The 7,815-nt window shown below is 44.8% G+C and overlaps 1 non-coding gene across 1 annotated transcript; it reads right to left on the bottom strand.

The window, feature by feature from the left end:
* Positions 1 to 292: 292 nt before the first annotated feature.
* Positions 293 to 399, bottom strand: LOC120257766. Its single transcript, XR_005535852.1, has one exon. It is a non-coding gene; the product is annotated as a small nucleolar RNA R71 (small nucleolar RNA).
* Positions 400 to 7,815: the final 7,416 nt, after the last annotated feature.

Raw genomic sequence — 7,815 nt, forward strand, 5'->3', positions numbered from 1 at the left:
TCAGAACTTTGAGTTGAAGCCACCATTCATCCACATCTTGCCGCAATCCGCACAGTTCAACGGTTTAGCCGATGAGGATCCAAACAGTCATATAGAGAGTTTTCTCAAGGTGTGTGATATGTTGAAGATAAACGGAGTGACGGATGATGCCATCAAGTTGAGAGCCTTCCTATTTTCCCTGAAGGGGAGAGCGAAGCAGTGGCTACACTTGTTACCTAGAGCGTCAATTACCACGTGGGAGGAGATGGTAGAAGCTTTTCTAGCACATTATTTTCCTCCCGGAAAATCAGCAAAGCTTAGGAACGAGATCTTATCCTTTGTTTAGTTGGAATTGGAGTCTCTATTCGAGACATGGGAAAGGTTCAAGGAGCTCCTGAAGAAGTGCTCGCAACACGGATTCCCAGAGTGGATGATTGTTCAAACCTTTTACAATGGTTTAAACCCGAGTATAAGGCAACTCTTGGACATGGTAGCAGGAGGTACCTTAGGTAGCAAGACCCCCGATGAGGCCCGTCAGTTGATTGAAGAAATGGGGTTAAACAGCTACCAATGGAATGCTAGGGAGAAGAAGAAAGTGGCCGATCTCCATGAGATAGATGCGGTAACTTCATTGGCGGCTCAAGTGAAGAGTTTGAGTAAGAAGTCAGATCTTCTAATTTCAAATAGAGTGGCGGCCATGACTAATTGCAACGGCTGTGGTGGAGGACATGCTCCCTCCGATTGCCCGATCTCTATTGGTGATGGTTCTTCGCTGGAGAACATTGATTTTGTAGGTAATGGCATGAGACCTCAAGGAAACCCATATAGAAATACCTACAATCCGGGTTGGAAGAATCATCCCAATTTCTCATGGAGTAATCAAGGTCCACAAAAGGCCATGGGCCCACCGGGTTTCCAACAATAACAAGCCCCTCAAGTGGAAAACAGAGTCTCAGGTTTGGAAACCTGAATGAGTGACCTAGAGAAGCACTTGACTACATTTATACAATCAGCAAATACAAGGTTTGAATCGACTCGAGTCTACACTCGCAACCACACCGCCTCTTTGCATAACCTTGAAAAATCGGGTGGGGCAAATTGCAAGTCTCTCTCCGAAAGACCACATGGAAGCTTGCCGAGCAACACGGAGACCAATCCTAGAGAGCACGTGAAGGCGATCACTTTGAGAAGTGGTCATGAGGTTGAAGGTAAGCTTCCGAGTGAGAAGCCAAAAGAACACGCACCCGAGGTTGTAGAGGTAGAAGAGGGAACAAGGAAAGAGAAAGAGGTGGCACCTCCACCTTTCAAGCCAAGAATCCCTTATCCCTCTAGATTGAAAAATGACCAAGGGGATGAACAATACAAGAAGTTCCTGAGTTTGTTCAAGCAACTGCTCATCAATATTCCTTTTATTGAGGCATTGGCCCAAATGCCTAAGTATGCGAAGTTCTTGAAAGACTTGTTGACTGACAAGAGGAGGTTGGAGGAAAGTGCTTCAGTGATTCTAGATGTTTCATGCTCGGCGGTGTTGCAAAAGAACATGCCGAACAAGAAGAAAGACCCGGGAAGCTTCATCATTCGGCGTAATATTGGCAATCTTGGTGAGGAAATGGCATTGGCGGACTCAGGGGCCAGTATCAACGTCATGCAATACACTTTCCTTCAAAAGCTAGGCTTGGGCGAGCCGAGGCCTACTCGGATGACTTTGCAACTAGCGGACCGAACAGTGCGACATCCGAGAGGCATCATTGAAGACGTGCTTGTCAAGGTGGACAAGTACATTTTTCCGGTTGACTTTGTAGTGCTAGATGTCGATGAGGATGCGGATGTACCCCTGATACTTGGGAGACCATTCTTGCGGACTTCCAAAGCATTGATTGACATGGACGGTGGAGAGCTCACATTGAGAGTTGGAGATGACAAGCTCACATACCGCCTTGCTGAAGCCATGCGGCATTCTCTTGATTTTGATGATACTTTATACTTTCTAGACACTACTGATGAAATTGTTGATGAATACATGTAGGAAATGTTTAATCCGGATCCGTATGAAGGTTTGTTTGCAAAGAGGAGGATTATGAAGAAGTAATGATGCTTGGTTCGACAAAAGAAGTACCATCTACACCGGGGATCTTGAAGAAAGTGCTCCGGAAAATGAAGAGGGCTAGGAGACGCCACCGTAAACACTCCAAGGCTGTTGGAGATGTACGTGAACCGAAGTAGTTGGACAAATCATTGTTAGGTGGTCTGAAGCCCGATAAATCAACTTCTACCCTCAAGAGACTTTGCACATCATGCTTTCAAGCTATAGGTAAGAGGGCAACTTTCATTCATGAACCCTCGTGAGGTAAGACAAGGTACGTCAAGCTTAGTGACGTTAAACAAGCGCTTCTTGGCAGGCAACACAAGTGGTTACTATTTTTCTTAGTTGAATAATGTAGTGTTTTGCATGAATAAATTGTTAAGTGTTGTTGTCTTAATTTTTTAGATGCTTGTGCTGAGATTTCCTTGTGAACTTTGAATATTAATCGTGTGTTTTCATGTGGAATTGGTGAAGTTATGTCGTTTGAGCTTTATTCCATGTTTTTCATTGGTAAAACTTGCATATTAGGCAGGCTCTGAGTGTGTGAACATGTTCAGAAATTTTCTGCAGAGCCTGCAGGTTTTTCTAAGGCATCCAGTGAAGACACACGGGCGTGTGGAATTTCCGCACGCCCGTGGATTTGTATTGTGAGCTCATCCAGAGAAGACACAGGGGCCGTGCGGCTGCCCTTACGAACGACCATGCAACTGTTACACGCCCGTGTGTAATTTTTCCACGGGCGTGTGAATTCCTGCAGAGTTGGGCATATTATCCCGAGAGCACACAGGGGCGTGGACTCGCCCTTGTGGGGAACGTTGTGAACCACACACGGGCGTGGGTAATTTCCACACGCACGTGGGAAACTCTGCAGAGGAGTTCTCTCCATCCCGAGAAAACACAGGGGCGTGTGGCTGTCCCTGTGAGTTGGGCATGTGAATGTCCACGCCCGTGCGGAATTTCCGCACGGGCGTGTATAACACTTGGTATTTTTCTCGGATGTCCAGAGAAGCCACAGAGGCGTGAGGCTGCCCCTGTGGGTCGGACGCATGGCCATGGGTATTTTCAACACGCCCGTGCGGGAGCAGTCAGAGTCAAAGGAGTGTTTTCCTGAGAGCGCACAGGGGCGTGTGTGCACCCCTGTGGCTCTCTTGTAATGAAGCGCACGGGCGTGGGTATTTTTCGCACGCCCGTGTGGATGCACAAAATTCCATGAGACGCGATTTTTTCCTTAAAAACCTTGTGATCCATCTTGTTCTTCATCTCCAGACGCCTGAAAACTACTTCTGATCATCTTCTCGACCGTTCATCGTCATTTTGGAGGATTTTGCTTCACATATCATTCCGATTTTCAAAGTTTTCACATTTATTTCTTCGATAACCTTTTTATCCTCTTTCCTTCGCTAACTCTTGTTTTTTTTCACAGATTAAATGTCTTTAATTGCAAAGTTTCATTTTTACAATGCATGGTGTATGTTTAGAAAGCGTCTCGACGTAGTTTTAAGTTGAATTCGTGAGAAATGTTGTGCACTCGTGCGGGTTTTTCACGCCCTGCAGATCCACACGGTCATGGGTAATTTCCAAAAGCCCGTGTGGAATTCTGCAGTTTACTGCTTTTGAGCTTCTTTGATCATTTTTCTCTTTTTATACTACAGATATGGCACCTCGCGTGAAGAAGAACGAAGTAAAGCGTCTCAGAATCACCCCATCCGAGCCAATACACATGGAATTCTCAAATCCAGAGCATCAAGCTCGATTTGAGAGACTTTCAGCACTTGGTTTTGGTCAAACTTGTTTCGCGGATTTGCAAGTACTAAGAGATATTCAGTGGGGTGACGAGCTAGCTAATGAGATTGATGAGATGCTAGCAGTAGGAAGCTGGAGGAGGCTACTGACGATCAGTGAGCCAGCTTACCGCGCATTGACGTTTGAGGTTTTAGCTTCATTTGAGTTTCATTTGATGCATGGGAGATTTGACACTATGGAGGCTATACAGTTTCGGGCATTTGGAGATCCATTTTTCATGAGTGTCACTGAGTTTTTGATTCAGATGGGCCTGTACGATGTCACATATACAGGTACAGTAGAGTATGGACGTTTACCTGCGTATTTTCCTGTATCAGTGACTCCACATCATGCGTATAGGATTCTGTGTGGACATGGGGAGTATGAACCAGGGATTTTGAAGGCCACTAGCCTATCCCGGTCGAGTTACAGGTATTTGCAAATAGTTATCGGTGAGGTCACGTGTCGGTCGAGCCGATAACACGTACCGCTCGACCAGGCGAGATTTGTTCTTTTTATACTCCATGGCTCGCAATGTGCCGATTAACTTGGGGTGCATATTAGCGGATATTCTGAGACACCAAGGTCAGTCTGTGAGAGTGGGTTTATTATTTGCTGGCCCTTACATCACCAGGCCCATCTTGGGAATGGGTTTGGGGGATGCTTTACGTGGTGCTGAGAGGACAGTTGTGCCTACCCCTTTTGCGTTTGAGACGATCAAGATGATGGGGTTGGTACGGAGATATGGGCCAGGGTTCTATATTCTTGCTACAGCTACCCTAGAGTCCGCCAGGAGCGGAGGAGATACTGCGGAGGAGATACTGTGGAGGATTCCCGGCAGAGTCCTAGACCCCCGCAACACAGGGTCCTCGAGCTTATGACCGTATTGAGAGGCTTGAGAGCATTGTGAGAGAGATACGAACCGAGTTGGCGGAGCTCCGCACTATACAGTCTGCTCAGTATACAGATCTTATGGCCCGTTTTGACTTTCTACGAGATCTATTGAGATCCAGACCCTCGGCATCTACTGCACCCCCATCCTCTACCCCGGCACCGGTGGACCCACCAGGTGCATCTTCACCAGCAGCAGCACAAGAGCCCGAGGGCGACACCGACACTTGACTCTACTTCATTTTACTTTTTTGCATTTTATTTTAGACTTGTTCACACAGAAAGGATTTTCCTTCTGAGTTTATTTTCATTTTGCATCTCGAGTTGTATTCATTGTCTATCTTTTATATATACTCGAGTTATTTTGTGTTTATTGAGCTTCACTGAACCCCCTCGTGTATGCGTGCATATGGTCTTGTCATCATGGGAATTGAGACTTAGTCATGGGCACGGCCAAGGTGCTTAGGCAGTTGGCCGTGTGAGCTTCACAACCCGTCGGAACACTACTCCCATGTAATTATCTTCATCAAACGCAACATTAGGAGTCAGGGGAGTATTGTTTTGATTGCTTCTCCCACATTTTCTTTTGAATGATATACATTTTGAGTGAGCTTGCATGTTGTACATTGGGGACAATGTACATCTTAAGTGTGTGGGGGAGTTTCATAGTGCACACATCATTTCTATTGTTCTTGATTAATATATGCTCACATAGCCAATGACGGTTCACCTTAGTTGCAAAGATTGTATTCTTGAGTTTAGGAGAATTTTTAACATTGAATGTTTTCATGCTCTAGTTCTTGCTTGAATTTCTAGGAATTTTTACCCGATTTACACTCAGTGCACTACTCACTCTTTAAACTCTATTGGAAACTCATGTTCGATGTTAAAGGGACTAGTTATAGTTGTTTCTTGTGTTAAATTCTAAAAAATATATATATATATAAATATATATATGGAAAATGAAAAGAAAGAACAAAATAGTTTTATTGTTTATTTGTGCTTGTTGGGTGGAAAGAGCTATCTCATAGGATGAGTGAAAGCTACCACTGCGGTAGAAAGAGCTACCACCTCGAAAATGTAAAAGACACCTTGGCGGCCGCTTTGGAAAGGGCTACCATAGAGGATGTGTGAAGCTACTACCATCTTTGAAATTGTTGTGACTTTTGTAGATAAATAAGTCCCTTGTACTTAGAACTTTGAGGAGTATGCCTTGGGTTGCTTTGAGTGAGTTCACACACGTACATGATTTCGGATTTGTTGTCCTTTTTGATTCAAGTTTTTAGCTAGAGCTTTGATCTTTCATATTTAGTGTTGAAATTTCCCTTACTTGTAGAATGCTCTCTTTGTATACTTTGGTGAACCTAAGGCCAAGCACTTTCAATATTTGTCTTCATTGACGCACAGAATGTTTAATTTTTGCTTGAGGACAAACAAAAGCTTATGTGTGGGGGAGTTTGATAAGTGCTTGTGCGATATGAATGCGAACCGTTCATTCCTTATGTTGAGCATTATTTTTCTTGGGTTTTTACACTAATATGTGTGTTTTTATGTTACTTTCGTGCAGGTAGGGTTGTGAGGCCGATTATGAAGGAAAGAAGCCAATGTGGATCACAATACACCGATTTTGTAGGAAATCTTGCTAAGGTTCAAACGCGAAGACATAGGTCGGGTGTGAGATGCTAGAGTGTGTGCCAACCTCCTAGTATTCTAGTTGGCACATCCATTTGGAGGGGCACAAAGGCAGTCGCACTCGAGCATCCGACTTATGCATATAGAACAAGAGCTCCACCAATTTGATTATCATTGAAGAAGCAAGTGATCCACGACGTGAACGTGTGCCCGTTTGCGTTACCCCTATGAAAGTATGGATTCGGGAAGTTATGTAGGCAGGTACTGTAGCAAGACACTGTAGAAAGTACTGTATCAGCACTATTTACAGCCGGCCGAGAAAACATGAGTTCAGAGAATCCACACGGGCATGTGGAAATTATCCACGCCCGTGTGGAAATTCCACACGGCCGTGTGCAGTATCCACGCCCGTGTAGTCAACCGATTCCAGCCCTATTTAAAGCCGATTCAGCCCCGATTTTAGTATTCTTTTCTCCATCTTTTCCCCAACTTGAGAGAGGGCTTCGGCTAGGGTTTTGAGGGGTATTGGCTAGGGTTTTGGGGAGGTTCTATGGCTCTAACCTCGCGCATCATTTGGAAGAAGGTTATTGGGAGAGCTTTAGTCAGCATCGATCCGGCGAGGTGTATCCTAGGCCGGACAAAGGATCCCTTGTGACTAGTAAAGGACTCTCCACAAGACCATCGGCACGACCATCGAGGGGGTTTTTCTATGGATTCATTGCTTTTACATTCTATTTCTTTGATTGTACTTAGCTCCATGGAGAGCTAAACCCCTAGTGGGTACTTGGGTATTTGTGAACCCTAGGATGTATTTGTTTCATTGAATCTCTTTATTATGCTTTCAATTAATTGATGTTTATTGTGAGTTCCAACCTTGAATGCTTGATTGTATGAACATTTCCCCTAGAGTGACACTAGGGTTGAGAGTTATCGTTGGTAACCTTGTGTGTGAGTGACACACCACGAGAGTTAGACAAAGCTAGGTTGGAGAGGGTTGAGAAGGTGAGTCGAGAGGTACAGGAGTATCCTATTTCCCGTCCGACGTGATAGATTCCACCTCCGTTACTTGAGTTCTTTGCAGTCACAATAGAGTGAATGGTCTAAGGGATGAACTTCCGCTGGGGTTTAGTTGCGCGTGCAACGGAGTGAAGCGTTGAGGTGATCTTAGTATCTAGGGCTTAATCGTGATTAGGGACCTTCCACCTGGAACAAAGGATTAGGTCTATAATTAGGAAGAGATTTATCACTTGGAATCTGTAGAGCTCATTGTAACTCTATGCGAGTGCGAGGTTGAGAGGTTATCTAATCTCTCCTCCGGGACATGTATAGAGTTAGGCATAGTTGACCTTAGATTTGGGACTATGTAATGAAGGATTTCCACGACTCACTATTGCGTTGATTAGGAAGCATAATAGAGGGTTCTTGCACTGGAAGTGATCGTCCTAGGC

This window comes from Dioscorea cayenensis, chromosome 3, assembly GCF_009730915.1.
Source record: "Dioscorea cayenensis subsp. rotundata cultivar TDr96_F1 chromosome 3, TDr96_F1_v2_PseudoChromosome.rev07_lg8_w22 25.fasta, whole genome shotgun sequence".
Lineage (NCBI taxonomy): Eukaryota > Viridiplantae > Streptophyta > Magnoliopsida > Dioscoreales > Dioscoreaceae > Dioscorea > Dioscorea cayenensis.